The sequence below is a fragment of the Alligator mississippiensis genome, chromosome 7, assembly GCF_030867095.1.
Source record: "Alligator mississippiensis isolate rAllMis1 chromosome 7, rAllMis1, whole genome shotgun sequence".
In the NCBI taxonomy this organism is placed as follows: domain Eukaryota; kingdom Metazoa; phylum Chordata; order Crocodylia; family Alligatoridae; genus Alligator; species Alligator mississippiensis.
Window position 1 is genome coordinate 84158643 of NC_081830.1, and position 18050 is coordinate 84176692.

Here is an 18050-nt window from a genome sequence, read left to right on the forward strand (position 1 = left end):
ATAAAGGAGATTGCACAACTTCCCTAGGAAGCTTGCTCCGTTGTCCCGCTGTGCATTGCTCCATGTCTCCCAGGGGAAAAATTGTAACCTGCCTGCTTCCCATGTCAGTGATGTGTGGGAGTCTGAACCACTTGGGTATTTACTGTCCTCCTTCCCTCCCTCCTGCAGGACACTGGGTGTGTTTGGGTGAGCACCTGGCAAGAGCTGAGCTCTTCATCTTCCTTTCCAACCTGCTGCGGGCGTTCATGTTCAGGATGCCAGAGGGAGTGAAGCAAGTGACTGTAGAGCCTGATTTGAAGGCACGTTGCAGCCCCATCTGCACAGGGTTTGTGCAATTCCTCACCAGTCTGCAGCATTGGCGAGTTTGTGTGTTAGTATTGTGAATGCTTGGTGCTGTGAATTTCCCCGAGATACTAACTTGGGGTTTTTCTGACATTGGCATCAGTCGATCCCTTTGACCAAATCTCCCTTTGACTTTGGGAATGGACCTGCCCAGGTCTGTTTCTGTCTTACTGCTTCATGGCAGAACATTGTGATGAATTTCTTAATGGTGGGTCACAAATAAAACATAAAGGAAGAATTTGGATCTACCTTGATTTATAGCAGGTTGGATTAGGGCACCTGTGAATTATGAGATTGGACCTGTTATTTGTGTCTAAATCTGTAGAAGCAAAACAGGAAGAAGTGTGTTTGGGGAAAGACTTTGGCTGAAGCCTGACAGTGAATGGAGAAGGACATAGCTTTAGGGACCATATTGTTTTCCTTGTTTTCTTCAAGTTACTAGTCGGCTGAAGACTACTCTTTTGGCCTAAACACGTGAGCAGTTTTCTCTGAAATGCTGTTCTTAAAACTCACATACAACTTGCACCTTTGACTCAAAAATCATCCCTCCAAAATTGGGATATGTGTCTTAAGTGGATGAGCTAATACATATTTTTTTTCTTCTCTGGAATAGAAGCACAGAGACACTGTGTTGTAATGGCTACCAACATTTCAGTGCTCTCACCAAAGTCTTAAGTTCCCACCATCATAACAATCCTTTTTGATGGCTGAGCTGTATCACTGATTTCTCAGCTCAGGGCACAAAGAGGGCATAGACCCCGAGGTGAGCTGCATATGCAGGAAATGTTGCAGGGAAAAGTCCCACAACCAAGCGAAGCATGGCCCAGGAATCTCAGTGGGGACATAACTGCAACCCCAATCAATGCCAGCAGAAGGGCGAGGACTTGAAATCCGTGTAGAAGAGTGGTCTCCAACCTTTTTAAGTAGGATATTACCTTTGGCATTTAAAAGCAACACAAGATCTACTGTGTGCATGCACACAGGCACTCAGCCCCCCACCCCAGCCTTGGATTGACTCCAAGATCTACCACAAGAGGCTCCAAGATCTACCGGTGGATCAAGATCCACTGGTTGGTGACCACTGATGGTACAATAAGGGATAGGCTGCCAGTTGTGTTGTCATGTGCTCCTGCTGCAAAATTTCTTGAGGGTAGTGGCAAGAAACAGCAGCACCAAGCTGCACGTCATTGCTGACTCAGGCCAGCTGACAGGGGATGGCAGTGAAGATAGCATGGGGTGGGAGCAGGTCTGCAGCCCAAGTATGAAACACTGGAGCAGGGGTTGTCCTGCTGATAGCCAGCAAAAGTTCAGGTCGGATTAGCATTGCAAAGCCCTGGCACCTTGCACCTTGGTCCCTGAAACCCAGCCCTAACCACCAATTGCCTCACAGTACCTGCTGCTCCCTCCCAAGCATCACGGCCTTCAAGAACCTCTAGTAATGTTCACTCAGTAGGGAGACAGCTCTAATCTTAGTGCCAGATTTACTCTTTTTGGCTTGTAAATTCTTTCTCGGTAGAAATGTTTTGGCTTTTGCTGCTACTGTTCAGCAGAGAAAGCTCTCCTGAGTTTGAAAAGTGATCTCTTAAAGTCACAGACTTAACTGAATGGGCACCCAAACCAGAGGGAACCTCTTTTAACAGAGCAAGCCAAGGGAAGCCACAGCTCTGGAGCCAGCACCTGGCACCTGGCTGACTACAAGCAGGGCTCGAAGCACACGTCGACAAGCCACCTCCTCTGTGCAGACACTTCTCCACGAACGTGCGTCTGGGTGATGGGGGAAGTTGGTAAAGCTTTAGGACTGCTGAGAGTGCCTGGACTCTTGCAGCAGGGTGTAATTTAAGCAAGCTGATTTCTTTGATTTATAGGCATACTTAATTATGGGGTGTAAAAGTTTTGGCAAAGGACAGGGATATGGCGTGATATCAGACAATCATTTATTACTTGGCTGAATGACTTCGGGCTTGGCAACAAACTTTGCAGGTATTGCTAAGAGTTACTGGGTAGGGCCGGTTCATGTTCAGGCTGGTATCTGACTCCTAATGAAGGGAAGTTTAATTTTATTTGCAGTTCAAGATCACACTGCCTCTTATGTTTCCCCCAGCATTTTTCCTTCTTGTGTCTCTTACTACATTTAAAACCCTCCATTGAGGACGGGGAATAAGGTCACTTGCAACCAAGTGTTTCTTTGCAAATAGGTCTATTAGGCATGTTTCAACCTGGAGAATGCATGAGATATACTGAGAGCAGAAGAGTGGAAAGGTGGTGTTAAAGACAGAGGGATAAAGGAAGGGGAACGAGCAGAGATTGTATCGAATGTAATGTCTGCAGGAAGAACTGTGGGAGCGACAAAGGAGCTGAACTTTGGCAGTCCCAGGGGCCGACTTCAGGCACAGACAGTAAATGCTGACAGCTAATCAAACTTTTGTAGCCCTGATGGTGTCTTTTCTAGTTGTGCAGTTTGTAAAGTTCTGACAGGCAAGTAGATGTCTTCCTCCTGAACCAACTTCATCATGAGCTCCTCATGAAGGTATGTGTTTTCAGATACTCCCAAGTAATCTGTGCTTTATTAGCCAAGCTGGACAGAAGAGATGGTTTTGAGCATCCACCTGTTTTCCATGCAAAGGAAATTTATGGTCGATGTTTTGATTGCAAAAATCTGTAAGCCATAGTGTGCAATGTGTCCTTCTTGCTTGGTACGTGATGGTCATAGGAATTTAATAATATTAGGGATGATGTTTCTGACTTGTGAAGAAGTAAAAGGCGTGTGTGTGTGTGTGTAAAATACATCTCTTTTAAGAAGACCTGTTCTACTGTTGCAACTTCCAGATACATCTTTGTCCCTTATGACAGGCATTTTCTAGCTTGGTCTCCAAAATGGTTCTTTGAAGGATGTACTGTAAGTATGTGGGTGTCTATGATCAGAAGGGCTGGGGGAAAACCCCCCTGAAACTAAAGCCACAGTTCTAGTCAAGAGATGTCACTCAGTTTGAGGGCAGAGAGGAGGAGGAGGAGGAGGATGCTTGGCTGGCTATCATTGTCTCTCCTTATGCTGAGTCCATAGTGCTCAGTATGTGAAATATTCAGTGCCATGGCCATCAGCTGGGATTAAGTGTACAAATCATGCTCTCACTAAATCAGAATGATCTCATATAATGTATCCAAAACTTCTGCAACAGGAAAAGTAGAAAGCAACCAGTCCTGACAGTGGGATTTAATTATGGTGCTAATAACCACAAGCTTCTTGCATAATGTTGTGTTCTGTGGTCATAAATGTGGTGGTAGAGGCACGTACTTGGGACCAGGCTTTGTTTGGATGATTCATTGAATTGGTTGGGCAGGAGCCAATCAGACAGCAGCGAGACACAGTCATGTCTGTGCTGGCTCAGTTAGTCCTTTTCTTGGTACAAGACACGGGGTGGTTGGTGGCACTAAGGACCACTGGAGTTCCCAGCAGGTGCAGATATCTGCCAGTCTGCTCTTTGCTGATACCTGACCTGTTATACATGCATGTCAGGAGGATGAGAACTACAGACTTTATTCAGTTTGCCTCAGGCTGCAAAAGTTACTTGGGACTTAATGGGAAGGGCCCATTTGATCCATTTGGGACAAACGTAAGAAAAGCCAGAGAAATGAAGGGTAGCGTCTCAAATTGGTATGGCCTCTTTTACAACAGCTCACCTGTCCCCAGGCAGTTAGGGTGCTCACCTTGACACTGGCAGGCCTTGGTTCAGATCCCTGCCAAGAACCTGGCAGGCATAGATTTGAACTTGGATTTCCCACCTCTCGGGTGAGTATCTTAACCAGGGTTATGGCGTATTTGGGTTCTCACAGTCTCTTCTGCTGGGGCTCTCTTGCTTTGTATAAAACACTGTGCAGAGCCAGGAAATGAATCTAGCCCAGTAGTTCGGACACTCCCCCGGGAGATGGGATGTCTACATATCAGTCCCTGCCTCACTGGATATTTGGGGTCTTATGCAAAGTGGACTGGCTTCCACAGGAGTTGAGATCTACTGTACATCACCTAGGCTAGCCAGGACCCTGTTGGCTAGAGCACTTGAGTTGGAGGTGGAAGAAGTGGTTTTGAATCCTTTGGGCAGAGGAGGGAACTGAAACCCAGGTCTTGCACATCCTGAGTGCGTGCTGTAGCCACAGAGCTGTTGTGTTAAAAACCCTTCCCCTGCCCCGCAGTGCAGATGTTGGTCACTGTGCTTTTCTGGCACTAATTCTACAGCTGGCAACCACCCAGGGCAACACCTTCACCTTGTGATTTGGAAAGACCCCCATCACTATCCTGAATGGATTCCTTGCAGTGAAGGATGGTCTGACCGCTCCCCCTGAAGATGTTTCTGGGTGGACAGCGCAGTTCAAAGCAATGTCAAAAGGAACAGGTGAGTTGTTCTTGTCATAGACATTGCATGGAGGTGCTGGCTTTTCATTTCACATGGCTGTTCCCATATTTTGCAACTCTTGCATCATGCACAGTAATGGCAGATGAAGAGCAGGTAGCTTGAAAAGGAAGCAGGGAGAAAACAGCAGACTGAATAGAAATCCTGATGCAAATCTGGCCTGGTGGCGGGGAGGTTTAGATAGGGGACAAAGACATTTACTGGGAACATAGAAAGACGATATTTCTTCCAGTGCCATTGCCTCTTGCAGAATCGAACACATTTGGCATTTCAACGCAGAAGGCAGAATGGCTAAAAATTCAAATTCTTTCTTGCCTCCATCACTTGCTTTTTGTTGCACTGGATACAATTGCTACCTCTGGCAAGCCCTTGGCACTGCAAAAGAACCTTGTGACAGGCTCCGGAGGAGCTCTCATAGCTCCACGGTTTACAGCAGCCTTGGATATTTGGCAGCGGGAATGTCCTCAAACTGGAGGAGCGTGTGGTCTTTGCCACACAAACATCACTCAGCTTTCCTTTGATGTACGCTGTGAAAATCACCATTTCCAGTCTCTCTTGTGCTTTCGCAGGGAAGCCCTTGTCTGCTTGCCAAAATAAAAATCACACCCACAAGTGTTTCAAGGCCAGACTCTGCTGCCACCATACCACCACCGCCTATGTTTTCCTGGGAGCACCTGGGAAGTGCCCGAGCAGGGAGAGGAATGACCAGACCAAGCACGTAGTCCTGAAACCTCACCTACTTTTCTAGGTCACCGCTGTCCCCCCAGTGCCACCAGACCACCCTTTGTGGATGCTACACATGGTAGGAGCTGCCTTAATTTCCAGTGGGCGGGTTGTGAGGAGAAGAGGTGGACCGAGATGGGTTTTCCACAACCAGCTCCAGAACCAGTGCCATAGCAAGGGGGGATGAGCGGGGCGACTGCCCCAGATGACAAAGCAAAGGGGCGCCAAGAGGCGCTGCCAAGCTGGGGCAGGGTGCGGGACATAGCTGCGGGGATGGCGAGAGGGAGGTGCTCACCACTGTGTGCGCTCCCAGGCAAGCATGGTGGGAGCACGTGCTCCCCGGATCTGTGCATGGGGCGAGGGTGGGCTGCCGCTGCGGGCTTTGCCCCAGGCGCCAAACTTCATTGCTACGGCACAGTTCACAACTCAGCACCTAGGCTCAGTGGCAGCATCTTCCAGAAATGCATCGAGTCCTACTTTGAAAACCTCAAGCAATGGCAAGTCCAGCACTTCTCTTGCTAGATTGTTCCTGCGGTTAATCCTCTCCCTGCTGACTATTTCTAATTCAGATGTGTTTAGTTTCAGCTTCCAGTCACTGGTTCCTGTTAAGTCTTCTTCTGCTAGATTAAACAGTTCCTTAGTATCTAGCATTTTTCCTAGGATGATACTTATACCCATGATTCCAAGATGTAGGAAATAATGTGGGTTTTTTCAGTATAATTTTTGTATCTAATCAACAGTAGTGTAGCAGGGAACGGATTCCTCGGGTATAATGGGTATTTCCATCATTTCTGGGTTTTCCTGGTTGCTGCATGGGCCTGGGAAGGAATTCCCTCTCCCTCCCCCTCCTCCTTGTTCCTGCTGCTACATGTGTCAGGGTTTGGGGGTTTTAAAGCCTTCCTCAGAGGCATCAGGTGGTGGCTGCAGCCGAGGCTGGGGATTTTGATTTTGCCTGGGCTGTGCCAATGCTCCTGATGTGATTTAAAACCGGAGGTTCCTGGCTAGAGGGTCTTGCCCCTTGCTCAGGATCAGGCCAATGCCGTATTTAGGGCTGGGGCTGGGGGTGCATTCATCTGTATTGAGGGCATGGGATCTCTTGAGCATATATTAACCTTTAAGGAAGCAAGATGTTAGCAGTATGGTCCCCCTGCTTTACCAATGGGGGGTTAGGGTGCTGTGTCCTGTGATGGTTGTGTTTGGGGTTGACTGTAGGTTTGCTATGAGGTTAGACAGTGGATTTGCATAGGCTGGTTTGGTGAAGGATGATCCTGCCTCAGACAGGGCATTGGGCTAGATGAGCTATGGAGATCCCTCTCAGCCCTGGTTCTCTCCAGCTCTGCTATTCTATGAACTTCCTCCTCGGTCTTCTCTTCTCTCATCCAAGTTAAATAGCCCTCATTCTTTTAGGCTTTCCTCATACATCTTGCCTCCCAGGCCCCTAGTCGTTTGAATTGCTCTGTGCTGAACTATTTCCAAACTATCCACATGCTCCTGCAAGATGGAGACTCTCCAGTGCTAAATTTATTTGCAAGGGGAATGAAGGGGAGTGCGGGAGAGGTCCCACTGATTGAGATGATAAAGACTATTGCGTTTGAGGAGCATCACTCCCCAGTAAGATTCTGGAAATGTCAGAAGCAACGGCCTGGTGTGACCGCAAAGGGGAGGTCCTTTAGTCAGGGAGAGCAATGTGCTCACATCCTAATCTGTAGATTTTCAGGTACATTGAGAAACGCTTGATTCCACCTTGCCTATGCCTCCCCCCTCGACCCCAATTCTTGTGTTACACAAAGGCATGTTTGAAGTGAAGGCTCTGATGATGGGAATGGCTTGTGGATACTTTCTCCCCCTGTGAACTGGGCTGGACATGTGCAAGGAGTGGGTTCTTGACACTTCTGAGCTCTCCAGTCTAGACCTTCCTACTCCTTGTCCTCTTCTGAACAGCCCTGCGTTTGAGTCCTCCTCCACTTCCCCATTGCCATTATCTCCTGTCCATCCAGCTCCTCCCCAGTGAGCCTTCTGTGATTTCACCTCCTGGCTCTCAGATCCTCCTCTCGGTCTCCCATAGTCATCCACAGTAATTTCAGCATCCAGGAACAGGACCTGGCCAGCATGTTTCCTTGCCTTCTCCTCTTCATTCAATTTGCAGACCTGGTGCTCAAGCCTCCCTGTCACTACTTAGGGTCTTCCCAAGCACTTTTCTCTCTCAGGTCTCTCTTGCTGAGCTCCTTCTGTTTGAACATCTAGGCTCTTTCAGTGTCATCTGTTAGCCAGGACATTCTTGCCTTCCCATGATTTCCAGCCCATTCTCACTAATGGCTTCTCATCTGCTCCCAGCCCTCCCCTCCCTTCCTTTTCTTCCCTTCCTCCCCTTGATGTAGTTGTTGCTCATCTCATGCTTCGCCCACTTCCATCCTTCTCTATTGCAGGCTCCACCCTACCAGCCCCAGCCCTGGTTTATCTTCAGCATCTGCCTTCTCCCTTCTTTTCTACTGCAGTCTCTAGGAGAAACCCCCTATATCTGCAATCCCACTGTAAAATTGCAGTTACCTTATTCCAAAAAGCACAGTGCCCTAAGCCATTATTTGCACCATCCTCCATGCCAGAAGAACTTGTCTTAAGTAGTTGAAATGAGGTACCTGAGCACACCTGTCAGGTCTTTCCTGTAAGTCTCCTAGCTGGCCAAGCTGAGCAGTGTCCTGAGCCTAAACTAATGCGAAAGAACCTGAAAATTTACTTTTCACGGAGGGGTGCAAATCTTCCCTGGGCAAAGACTTTGCAGTTCACTGTGGCTGCATATAAGCAGTAGGGTCCTCACTGCCCCATTTAGTGCCAGATTTACACATCCAAACGTGTGTCTGGATTTTCCTGAAATCTCACTGACAGTCTAGTACTTTGGGTTTATCTGGTACAAGTGGCGAACTGTGGGGCTGTGAGGCTCACACCAATGAGGGAAAGAAGTCATTTCTGATATAATATGTAGTGCCTTTCTTTGCATAGAAGGACTGTTTAATATACTTCAATATGCAAAACTAGTTTCCCCTTGGCTTAAAGGGCAAGCCAGTATTTGGGACTTTGCCAGGTTGTTTCCACTACGATGTGAAATAGGTGATGTCGGGCGTGTTTGTGTGGCCCTGACCTGCTTGCTTACTGAGAGCGTGCCCAGTGCTCTGCTTCCCAATGCCCAGGAAAAACAAACCAAAGGAAACATTGTCCTTTCTCACAGGGCATTCATAGATAAGCTCTGGGAGGCGGAGGGGGGAGCATTTTAATTAACGCAGCTCCGAGAGCCGCGCTAATTAAAGTGCCCGCAGCGTCATGTATATCAGCATCCCCACACTGAAAATGGCAGCGGGGCGCTTGGAACTAAAGATCATTGAGCGAGCTTTAGTTTGAAGCATCCCACCGCCATTTTGCAGCACAGGGACACTGATACATGCTGGAGCGTGGTAATTACCACATTGCAGGGATTAATTGAGTCTGCTCCCACGCGCTGTAATGACTGTGTTGGAGCAGCCTCGCTGCACATGTATACAGGAGCCCACGTACTCCAAGCCTGCTCTTCCAGACAATTCCTGCTCCAGGTTTATCTACCTCTCTTTGATCTCCACCAAGTAAACCATTGCCGCTGAGCAGCATTTAATTGCCCTCCCTGCTCCCTCCTTAATTTAGCCTAAATGATAGGTTGGTACCTTTGGCTTCAAATAGGTCTGTGATTGATGACAGTGGAGACATTGCTACACCGCAGCGTATTACATTTCTCAGGAATGCGTGCACATTCTCCTCCTACTGGGAGTCTGACTATAAAACCATCTTTATGGGAAGATGTTAACAAAGAAAGATCCAGTCCATGCATTTATAGCAGAGACCCAGCTGCCTAGTAAAGCTGAATTAAAATGCTTTCAGTAAGTGAGGTCCTTGTCACCCTATTTGTATCTCTTGTGTCTGTGTAGTTTCTGAAGATGCTGCGGGCTCGCAGATGACTTTCTCCAAGACCAGTTCCATTCCCAGTCTTTGGAAACCTCTTGCAGCTCAACTTTAAATTTGATCATGAGGGCCTCAAAAAGGTATGTGTTTTCAGATTACTATGAATGGACTATTAAAATGACTGAGAAAACGCATGTAATTTTTGGCAGCCTTAGGTGCCTCTCCATGCCAAGGACAATTTTATTCTAAATGTTGTAGATGTAAAAGTCGAACAGGGTCGTGACATCTGTTATTGTAAATGTAGAATGCATCAAATTATTTAATATCAGATAGCTTGATGACACCCGAGATGATCAAGAGTGAAACAATGCCGAAGGGGGCATTTGTATCTCCTGATGTGGAGAAAGAAATAAGTTTTTAAAGAGCAACTTTCATATTATGGAGTTCTTCATGTAGATTGGATTTCACCTTGACATCTGCCAGTGTGTAGATTTCCCACTAAAGAGACTCTTGGGACTGTGTGTGTGTGTGTTTGCAATACAGAAAGGTCGATGCATCGACTCTGCTTATCTGTCGCCAGTTGTTCCATAATTTAAGCCAAGTTCCTGTGTAAGGTCTGCAGAGGAGGGAGCCCAGCTCCATCAGCATCCTTCTGCAGACTGCCCAAAGTCTGGGGGTGAAGAAAGTGACTCTTGGTTAAAACGAGGACTCTGGACGATGCAGGAGAATGGGGGGGAGCCACAAGTTTTGTCCACATTTAGCACCCGGGCCATGTTTTCAAAGCTCTTTAGGTCAGATTTTTTTTGAACGTGCACAGATTAGTCCAGGTTGTCAAAAGAGCAGGCAGTGCGCCGAGCTCCCTTGAAGGATCAGCCACCTATTTAGGTGCCTGAACAAGAAGTAGGCTCCTGTGAAATCTGGGTTACTGAGCACTTCTGACAATTAGAAGTGCTTCAGCGAAAACAGGTAAACATATTCATTTACTTAATGTTTTTTGGTCTGCGCCAGCCTTCCCTAATGCGTGTTTGACATTTACAGGCTGAAAATTCAGCTTGAAAGGCATTGGGGAATGTGAATCACCCAGAAATACCGGTTCTGGCTCACACGGGCACCTGCTCCCTGACACCTGCTTGCAGGCAGCATTTTCCAGCCCCTCTCTGCTTCCAGCCGGCTCTTGCAGTTCACCACCCTTCAAGCTCTCCCGTTGTCCCTGCAGGCTCCTGTTCAGTATTCTGCTTAGCAGATTTTTGCAGCTCCTAGCAGCCCCTGCCACCTTTATACCAGCCCCCAACTTCAGCAACTCCCCCTGTCTCCAGCCTCAAGGGGAAAGGGCTGGCAGGGGTCATGGGTTCCTATCTATTCATTTCCCCTTCCTACAGTGTGCTGTCAGCAAACTGGGAGGGAGGGGATACTGTTCTCCTGCATCTGCTCAAGGATATTGTCCCACTCAGAGTACATGGGGCTGCCCAGGTCAGATGCCTTGAATGGTCAAAAGGGGAAATGGCAGGCAGCTCACAGGTAAAACATTGTTTTCTTGGCCCATGTTGGGCCCAATGAACTTTTAGGACTTTCTGGATCTTTGGTGAGGATGCAAGGGGAGGTTTACTGTACAAAGTTGGTTTCAAATGCAGGATCAGGTGAGAATAAGCTGAAGACACTGCCTGTAGTAGGCTGCACACCTTGAGCTGCAGCCTAGGTGTAGGCAGGCAAAAACTAATTGTAAGCCTGTCTTGGAGGACAGAGTCACTGAGGAAGATAACGAGCTGGCTCTGCGGGAGTTAAGACTCCCAAAACAGAGCAGAGGGGAGAGCAGAGCGAGCGAGCAGCGGTGGGTTGGCTGATAGCCGAGCTCTAAGCCCCGCTCCATGACTGCCTTTGTCCTGGAGTTTTGCAAGAGACCTGAGGGAAGCTGAAAGATGCTGAGGTCACCTATTGACAAATGGAAACAGTCATGTTTTTTCTGCATAAGAGGTATATGGAATAATTGAACTTGCTTTTGCTCTTCCCATTTTCCAGCCATATCAGTGGAACTAGCTGAAAATTATAAAATTTGTAAACTCAGTAGGAGCAAGAAGAAAAATTCAGAGGAAACATCTTTGAAGTGTTTATGGAGCCAAATCACGCGGTGAGTTTTGATTGCTCAAGGTAACGATGGCTAGTGCCCCAAAGAATTGGGGATACAAGAGGTATTTCTTTCCTCTCCCCCTATTCTTTGTATTTAAATAACCTTCTTTCTGTTTAATGTCTCTGCTCTGCAAGTCCATTCATCGATTCTAACAAAGTAGGCTTTAGCTTCTGAAAGCTCATGCCCCTGAACGAGCACACTAACTGCCCTGCTTTGCGGTTGAAGAGTTTATTAGCTTGGTAATGGCCCTTGCCGAGTTGCTGGTTTCAGAGGCCGCCAGACCCCTGCCAGAGCTGCAGTGTTTGTATGTAGTCAGGTCTTCCTTGCTGCATATAGTTAGTGACCACCAGATCTGTTGGATCCCTCTGTACCCGGGTGGTTCCTTCATATTTTAGATGCTGTATAAATATCAAGATGCAATAGTTTTATCTGTTTGCTCACAGTTTAACATCACCATCCTCCCTTGTTCAGAAATCTCCCTTGCACCAGGCGCTGCCCAGTCTAAGACTTTCTTTCCTGTTTGCTTCAAAGTTTTATGTGTTTGGACTCTCTTCCCCCAGGCTTCAACCTAATCTCCTCTTCCACTGTGACCATCCCTGACTATTCAGACCAGTCGGCCCTTCTCCTTGGCTGGTTCATTCTTGCAGCCTGCACATAGCTCAGTTACCCCTCTAGTATTGCTGACACCGGGGGTTAACAAATGATGAAAGCGTTCAGTTCGTCAGAATGAAACAAATCCCCGTATTTCTCTAGGAGAAATACGGGGATTTGTTACAACAGAAGTTTGTCATTTCAATGGAAATTAAAATGTCACTGTCCACCCAGGAAAAAAAAAAGAAATCAAAACTGACATTTTCCTGCCAAATTAATTTTGATGTTGTGAAACTTTGTGTCTTTAATTTTTCGGAACTTTTTTCCTTGAAAATTTTTGGTATTTCACCTTTTGGTCCAAGAAAATATTGAACTACTGGAAAATCCCACAGGTTGAAAATTCTGTTTTCTAAAAAGTCTAATGAAGGTCGTTTAAAGGCCGACTTTTAAAAACAGGGGTTGGAGTTTGTTTAATATTTGCCTTTGAAGACTGGGTCTTCCAGGCAGGAGAAGCTGCTGTGACTTTCAGATTTGCCAGGGCTGTGCTCATCCTGTGGAGGTCCAAGGGGACCGTTCTGGCCGGGAGGATGCGGTTGCAGTGGCAGTACTCATGCTCCAGAAGGATTGTACACAGTGGGGTTTGTGAAAGCTGGTGGTTTCTCCCTACTGAGCTGTACACAAGTCTGCATCTGCCCTTGGTCTGGGAATGGAGCGCTGCCAGCACCCAGTTTTTGTACAAACTTTCACATGGAAAATTCATCCTAGAATTCATGTACAGAAATGCAGGCCTTTGCCATAACTGCTCCAAGGAGGAGCTCCCCTTACTCTCTCCTGTCTCTTGGATTGTGGGGAGCTGCCATTCTGGCGTACTTCACTTGCTTTCCCCATCATCAGCATCTTTTCTCTTTCTCCATCTCATTTTGACTTGTGTCCTACTTATTTTCTCCCTTCATGCTCCTCCACATTTTCAGTATTGCTAATAGGGGCAGGGTGGGGCAGGCACTAAGGCACACAGTTGACAGCACAGAGGTCACAAGTTTGAGGCCACAGCAGAAGTCCTTATGGTGTGGCTCTGCCAGAGTGCAATGAATCTTGAATTTTGCTAGTGACCTTGCCACAAGGACACAAAAAAGGAAAGGAAGGGTTGCCAACCTCAAGAGATAGGAAACTGTGAAATCATGGGCCTTTTTTTTAATTATGGTTTTGAAAATTTCTGTTTTGACTTGAATTTCTCTCATACCTCTCTACCAGTGTGTGTATATATGTGATAGTTTTAGGTTGAAAAGTCAGGCTTTAACTCGTGCTTCTCACTGGATGCTCAAAAGGGAGTACAAGGAGCAATACAAGGAATAAAAAAATCCCTTATCTTACGGTGGCATGGGAATGACTTGATGAGTCAGGAGGTCCCTTCCCGTTCAGAATAACGACTCTACTTCCTACCGTTAGAGAAGTGAAGGGTAATTACCCTGCATATCCTGTTACTGTCTTGCCCCCCTCCCCAGTTTTTTATTTGATCCCCATATTACTTTCCTGTATCTCAGCTATAAAATACCACTGGAAAATGCAGAATAATCATCAAAGAAACTTCAAAGTGCTCCCTTCCTCCCATGTAGCAACTTAGCTATATTATTTTTCACTAAAGATTTTTTTTGAGTTGCAAGGATTTTTTTACATATAAGAATGTCATGAGCATTAGTCATCTTATTAACTGCTGGAAAACCCCTAAGTGAATCTACAGCTTTCTCTACATGAATTCAGCAGAGATGGACCCGCGGCAGGTGCAAAAGTGCAGTTCCACCCCCACTTCTGCTGCCGCTGTCTCTGGAGCCTGGGAACCCATGTAGCCTCTCCCTGCAGCCCCCAGATTTGAATAGGGCACAGAGTGGCAGTGCAGAAAGCAGGCACAGGAAGGGGAGATCCACGCACGTGAGGGTGAGGGAGCTCCAGAGCCAGCCTGCCCTGCTCCAGCCGTGGGCTGCAGCTGTGCAGGGTGCTGGGCTTGACTGGGGACAGCAGCAGCAGCTGCAGGCAGGTTTCCTCTTCCTGCACCTACCCCGGATGCCCCAACCTCCAGAAGCAGGCAGAAGAGGAGGAAACTCTCTCCCCGCTACTGCTGCTATCCTTGGGTGATGAAGGCATGCAGGGAGCCCCAGAGCTGTTTCACGTGTGGACCGCTGGAACCAGCTGAGTGGGGTGCTGGGCTCAGCCAGAGGCTGTGGCAGGTTGGTGGAGGTTCCTTCTTCCAGGATCTACTCCCAGTCAGCGGGGGACACCCAAGGGGGGCAGCTGGGGAAAGGAGGAACCTGCCCATTGCTGCTGCTGTCCCTGGCTGAGCCTGGCATCCTGTGCAGCTCCCCTCGTAGCCTGCCCTGTGTCCATCAGGTCCAAAGAGGTGAGGGAGATGTCTGAGTCAGCTGGAAGAAGTGGGGGGGGGGCGGGGTAGGTCCCCCCTTCCTGCAGCTATTTCCTGCCCTGCCTTCCAGTGTCCCCTGTTGGGCCAGGGACTCCAGCTATGTCTCGCCCCCATTCCCCATCATGGTCTGAGGCAGTGTTTCTCAACCTTTTCCAGCCCAAGGCACACTTACATTAATAAAAAATTTCCACGGCACACCTGTTAAGGCATTCCCCATCCTCATACGTGTTGTAGCTCATTGGAGCTCACTGCCACAGAAAAATTTTGCACGCCTGTTCATTTTTGATGGCACACTTCTGTGCTGCCACACACGGGTTGGGAACCACTAGTCTGAAGGACCGTGTGTTGCACCAATCTTTGCTAAATCCCAGACCTGCCCCAAAGTTAGCAGAGTTAGATCATTATATTTAGACTCCTTGAATATTCATTTTAAAAAATGAGGTGTCATACACTCAGAACATTAAAAATATTTTTAAACCCTTCTAATTTCTTTGTATAATATCCAGGAACCACGTACACATGCAAAACATCCAATAATTACAGTAAATGGCATTTTTATAATGAACATACTTGCAAATAATTGCTCCAGTAGCTCCATATAATCTATTTTATTTATTCATCTTTCCCTCCTGCTGCCCTGGGACTTGCCCCCTTGCCCTGACCCCCGGGTGCAGAGAGGTTGCAGTGCAGGAGGCAGCAAGGGGGTTGCTGCTGGCTCTGGGGTGGAGCTCGCCCAGCCCTGAACCTGCCAGTCCAGCTCTGCAGCTCACAGCAATGGAGGTGCCTCCGTGTGCCGAGAGCTCCTCCTGCAGGAGCCCAGCGCCGCGACTCGTGATCAGCTTTGAGAACTCCCCACGCAAACTTCCCCCGGCTGCTCAGCGCAGCCTTCCTCGCCCCTTGGATGGGAACTTGCATCCTGTCTCCCACGTCTCCATTGCTGGCCTCTGCACACATGCTGCTCGCCCCTGCTTCACACCCTCGGTCTCCCGGGACCCTTCTCTCCCCTGAGTGGGTCTGTGGAGCCCTTCGCAGTCCATGTCTGAGCAGCGTCCTGCCTAGTCCCTGAACCACGGAGGGGCAATCGTTTTCTTTTTGGGCACGGCCTCAGTCTCCCCGTGGCCAGCTTTGCTAAGGGCAGCCACTTGGACTCAGGCCCATGGATGGTGGCAGCCACCTTGCGGGCCTCATCTCAGTTTGAGGGAGGGGAAATGTGCAAGATAGAGGCTTTTCCTCCTGAAGTAAAACCCTGCCCGCCGTCCCCCGGACCATGAGAATAGTGATGGAAGAGTTGGCAGTGCTGCCTTCTTCTGCACCACTTTTCCCTCTGTTCACCTACTTTTCCCAGCCTCCTCCTTTCCTGCCCACATGTTCCCTGCCTTAGAATCACAGAAAATGAGGTTGGGAGGGAGCTCAGGAGGCCCCATCTAGTCCAACCCCTGCTCAGAGCAGGACCAGTCCCAACTAGACCATCCCAGCCAAGGCTTTGTCTACGCAGGTCTTCAAAACCTCCAATATAGAGATGCCACCGCCTCTGGGTAACCTGTTCCAGTGTTTTACCACTCTCCTAGTGAGAATTTTTCCTATTATCTAACCTAAACTTCTCTTGCTGCAACTTGAACCCCTTGCTCCTTGTTCTCTCATCTGCCCCCACTGAGAACAGTTCAGCTCCATCCTCCTTCGAACCTCCCTTCAGGTAGTTCAAGGCTGCTATTAAGACCCCTCTGTTCCCTCTTCTCTAGGCTTAATAAGTCCAGTTCTCTCAGTCTTTCCTCATAAGTCATGTCCCCCAACCCTTCCCTGTTGCTGGCACGTCCTGCTCTCATGTCCTCCCTCAGCCCCCAGGGTCCTCCTGGCAGTGTGAGGCCTGCGTCCTCCCCCATCCCCTGCCCCTTCAGCAGAGCAAGGAGGAGGTGTGGGAGGGCAGAACATGAGAGGCTCTGGGGCTCGCCAGCCTGCCTTGCCGAGGGGGTGCATGGCAGCAGCAGGCGAGGGTGAGCTCTGTGGAGGCCATGTTGTGAAAGCTGGGGGCACTTGCCTGGGCACCATTATTCTGTGGATGTACATTGTGCCCAGAGCCACCCAGAGCATCCCTCCGCTCTGACAAAGCCCAGCTGTAAAAGAGCTGCTGCAGGTTGGGAGGAGCCGGGGGTCCGGAGGAGAGGGGCTTCTTCATGCCAGGAGCGCAGTGTAGCTGGGGCAGGGCGCGCGGGGCACCAGCAGCATCGGGTGGTCTTGGCTCCCCCGTTCTACAGCACTCAACAGCCTCTCTGCCCGGGGCACCAACATTGCGAGTTGCCCCCATGCTTTGTACTTCTGGTCTGTAGCAAGTCAGGTGCCGGGGGGCTGTGCTCCCTGTGACTACCAGCTCCTGCCCAAGGAGATTCAGCAGCCCTGTGATCAGACACACCAGTCTGCCGGGACAGCGCAGGCAGAAATCCAGGTACTAGTGGTGAGTAACCCCAACTGCCCGGAGGTTTTAGACCCCTGCTTTAAAGAGATAAAACCTCCTTAATGGGGGATTTCTCTGGCGTGATTTCTGCCTGTGTCTTCTCTGTATCAAAGGAAGATTGAAGTTAAGTGAATTCAATGCAGCCTGTCCTTTGTGGACTAATTCCTTATGACAGAAAAAGATATAGTTGTTGTAACGCTTGTTGTGTGCAGGATTTAGCCTTGCAGGGATATTAGTGTGACATGCATGTTGTTCTTCATGGCCACAGGTATTATGTTCTCAATGGTCGAGCCTGGAAGCAGCAGAGACGTTTTTGATTCATAAATCGTGATCCTGCAGAAACTGGGAACGGGGAAGGAGCACCGAATACAGGAGGAGGCCTGCCACGTGGTGGAGCACTTGGACAGCATGAAAGGTTCGTCCCTGCCAAGGTGTTTTTTGACTCCTCTCACATTCCCCCCCATGTGCACCAGGCTGTGGGCCAGTGAGAGCAGCGCTCCTCCTGCTCCACAATGGACCATCCCGAGTTCTGGGGTTCTTCATAGATTACGTGGAATGAAATGCGAGACAATGGGCAGAGCCGAGCATTTAATATGCTAGAGCCAGTATTTTGATGTCTACTTGAGGATTTTCTTGCAGAAGAGCTGCTTATAAAACCTCAGGCTTTGAAACCTAGAACTGAGGCTCTGTGGTCCCTAACCTTGTGTATTTATTTTTTGGAAATCCTATGCTGCTCTGTGACAAATATAGGAGCTCCTAGCCAATATCTGACAGCAGCCTTTACCCTGCAGTAGATAAATAGAATGAGTATTTTCTTTTTTCCTTTCTCTCCTAAACATGAGTTCAGTCAGGTTCAGTCAGGGGCTGGGGGGGAGGGCATGCTTGTGGGTCTGCATTTTTACTTTCCATGGGCCGTGGAGCAGGGGGAGAGGGCACAATGGGGTATCACAGCTAAATAGGGAGTGAGGACCCAGCTGGTTGTTAGAAAGATAGCCTTTATTGAACAAAACATATAAGGGATCTCCTTAAGAAGTGCCAAGACAAGGTGGGGAAAAGAGCAATGAAGTTCTGGCTGCA

The 18050-nt window shown here is 48.5% G+C and overlaps 1 long non-coding RNA gene across 12 annotated transcripts in view; it reads left to right on the plus strand.

The window, feature by feature from the left end:
• Positions 1 to 2448: 2448 nt before the first annotated feature.
• The window catches only part of LOC132243314 (uncharacterized), a 61708-nt gene continuing 46106 nt past the window's right edge, over positions 2449 to 18050 (plus strand). For 2 of the 12 annotated variants that reach the window (XR_009463545.1, XR_009463544.1), the window contains exons 1-3: positions 8544 to 9535; positions 11412 to 11520; positions 17242 to 17388. This is a non-coding gene — a long non-coding RNA (uncharacterized LOC132243314). Of the gene's footprint in view, positions 2870 to 4573; positions 4731 to 5474; positions 5551 to 8540; positions 9536 to 11411; positions 11521 to 17241; positions 17389 to 18050 lie in introns of those variants that run through there. The other 10 variants (XR_009463542.1, XR_009463546.1, XR_009463540.1 and 7 more) reach the window with 9 other exon arrangements.